Source organism: Triticum dicoccoides, chromosome 2A (assembly GCF_002162155.2).
Source record: "Triticum dicoccoides isolate Atlit2015 ecotype Zavitan chromosome 2A, WEW_v2.0, whole genome shotgun sequence".
Lineage (NCBI taxonomy): Eukaryota > Viridiplantae > Streptophyta > Magnoliopsida > Poales > Poaceae > Triticum > Triticum dicoccoides.
In genome coordinates, this window is record NC_041382.1 from 32852518 (window position 1) to 32855928 (window position 3411).

A 3411-nucleotide genomic window follows, 5' to 3' on the forward strand; every position below is an offset into this window, starting at 1 on the left:
AAATTGCCCCCTGGGGGCGAGCCGGCGACACAATCGGCGCTGGGGCGGTTTTGTGCCCAGTCGTCGCCCACAGCTCGCCCCCAGACGTCGAAATTGACCCACTTTTCAGCCCAATTTCGACGAATAAAGGACCCATATGAGCGAGAATATGCCCATATTCGGCATGGTTCGCCGTAGCTCCGCGTTCAATTATCCATGTAAAAATTTTCTTATAACATATTTCATCACAGAAAAATCAAATACTTTAACAAAATAGTACAACAACAAATAGTTCAATACAAATTATATAGTTCAACAAATAAAAAATCATATTTCATCACATGTCGCGCCCGGCGTCCCCCTTGAGCCTCCATAGGTGCTCAATCAGATCTTGCTGCAGTTGATGATGCACATGTGGGTCTCAGATCTCCTGACGCATACTGAGATAGGCAGTCCAGGTTGCCAGTAGCTGGTGATCAACTTTGGCTAGAGGACCTTGCCTGTAGTATGGTTCAGTGTCAAACACTGGGTCTTCTTGCTCGCTCTCGATGATCATGTTGTGCAAGATGACACAACAAGTCATAATCGCCCACATTTGATCTTTCGACCAGGTTTGAGCAGGGTACCGGACAACAGCAAATCGAGATTGGAGCACACCAAATGCCCGCTCGATATCCTTCCTGCAAGCCTCCTGAATCTTCGCAAACCAGACATTCTTGCCTCCTGGCACAGGGTTTGAGATCGTCTTCACAAATGTCGGCCATCTCGGATAGATGCCATCAGCTAGATAGTACCCCTTATTGTAGTGCCGCCCATTGATCCCGAAGTTCACCGAAGGAGAATGACCTTCAACAAGCTTGGCAAAGACAAGAGAGCACTGCAGCACGTTGATGTCATTGTGAGTTCCTGGCATACCAAAGAAGGAGTGCCAAACCCAGAGGTCCTGTGTGGCCACCGCCTCAAGTACCACACTGCAACCGCCTTTGGCGCCTTTGTACATCCCCTGCCAAGCAAATGGGCAATTCTTCCATTTCCAATGCATGCAGTCGATGCTTCCAAGCATACCAGGAAATCCTCTTGCTGCATTTTGTGCTACGATCCGAGCAGTGTCTTTCGTATTTGGTGTTCTCAAGTATTGCGGTCCAAACACTGCCACCACTGCCCGACAGAACTTGTAGAAGCACTCTATGCTGGTGGACTCGGCCATGCGCCCATAGTTGTCGAGTGAATCATCGGGAGCTCCGTATGCAAGCATCCTCATCGCCGTCGTGCACTTCTGGATCGAGGTGAATCCAAATTTGCCGGTGCAATCCATCTTGCACTTGAAGTAGTTGTCGAACTCCTGGATGGAATTCACAATTCTGAGGAAGAGCTTTCGGCTCATTCGCTAACGGCGCCGAAATGTTTTGTCGCCGTGAAGTGGAGCATCGGCGAAGTAGTCGGAGTAGAGCATGCAGTAGCCTTTGAGACGATACTGGTTTTTTGCTTTCACCCGCCCCGGCACCGAGCCACCTCGCCGCGGCTTTTCATTGCTCGCCAGCAGCGGGGCGAGGGCGGCGAGCACCATTAGATGCTCTTCTTCCTGGACGTAGGCCTCGGATTCCTCCTCCAGCAGCGCGGCGAGCGCTTCCTCGTCATCTGAGTCCATCGCCGAGGTAGGCAAATCGCCGAACACCTTGCGCCTGGTGGGCGTGCACCTACCGCTAAACTGCCCCTCCGCGGCCGGAAACGGCGGCCGAAAATGGACAGCTGCTGTTGGAGAGGCTGCCGCGGCGAACCTCTGCTAATTTTCTGGTAGGGAATGGCTATCTAGCGGTGAAGGGCGGCGGGCGGCGCCGGGATATAGCTAGTGGCGGCCGAGGGCGCGGGGGGTGGAAGGCGAGTCGAGAAAGAAAATCTTGACTTTTCACCTGAGGGTGTGGGCCAGCCGCGCTTTTCCCTTGCGCCGGAGCCCCCGATCGCCCCCCAGTGCGCTGGGTTCGGCCTGCGCGCGCCGGGCGGAAAAAAGGGCCGGACCGGCACTTTTCGTCATCCTGGGGCGCGACTGGGGCGTTTTTTTGACGCCGGCGCCGAAAAAGTAGCATGGGGGCCTGTTGGGGGCGCGGCTGGAGATGCTCTAATACCTCATCTAAATTATGTGGGTGACTCATTTCCATGTATAGCCATCTCATCAAAGTCTGAATATAATTTATTCCCTTCAACCGGTCCCAAGTAAAGGACCTTTTATACTAGCGGCAACGAAGTTTCACACCATTCATCATTGTGGAATGCCCATCTCACGTCATACATGAGAACAATGTTAAATCGATGAAGGTAGCCGCATCATATGAAAATGTCAAATTTCAGTTGAGCTCCACTACTTTCCCTTTATCATAACTGTTGCATCTTTAGGATATTCTAAGGTTTTTTAAATGATGAGGCGAAGTTGTCTTGGTGTGAATTATATGGTTAATACAAAGTATTACACTGCCGCAACTCTGCAATAGTATGCATCTAAACAAACATTCCTATCTGAATTAGCTACACATTTGCCATCTCAACGAGGCCAATAATTGCTTAGCTAGTCCATGTTTTGTGGTGTACATGTCCTGGGCATGCGATTATACTGTGTAACCCGAGTGATCCTTGATGGCAACATACTGCACCATGTAAAAAAGTATATATTTTTTTGAAATGAGGCAAATGACTTGCCTCATTCATTAATTTAGAGGGAAAAAAGAGTTTAATGTTTGTGTTATAACACCCATCGTGTTACAACACCACTACAAAAGGTCTGCTCTCGTGGCATGATGGATCCCAATTTCTTTGCACCTGGGGTGACCCAAGTTTGAGCCTCAATCTTGATGTTAGCTAGTAGAACCATTGGCGGGGCACTCTTGAGTTGGAAGATGTGAGCATTCCTTTCATTCCAGATTGTCCAAGAGGTGAGCATGGAGAGGGTAGCCATGGCCTTCCTATTCGGTATGGTAGAGTCGGAGAGCCTGGCCCACCACTCTTTGATTGACCATGCCAAGTGCCAAGAGTAAGTTTTGATGCTTTCGAGTTGGAGCCAATCTTTTATCATTTTCCAAAGTCTAGTAGCATACCAGCATCTGAAGAGGAGGAGGTCGATGGATTTTTGCACGCGCATGCAAAGAGGACAAGCCCGCAATTGGGCCACCTCCGGTTGGCCAAAAGGTCATCAGTCTATACCCTATTTTGCATGGCCAACCATGCGAAAAATTTGACCTTGGGCGGGTAATGACTCATGCATATATCAGAAGAAAAAACATAGTTGCTCCTGCACTTGCATTCATCAAGAGTTCTGCTATCGCCAAGTCTGGATGATGAGGTGACATGAAACATGCACTCTCGAGCTGAACACGAAACAAATGTACTGTGCGTTCGTCTTTTATTGTGCAAAAGCGAGTTGTCTCCTTTTTCACTTGATCA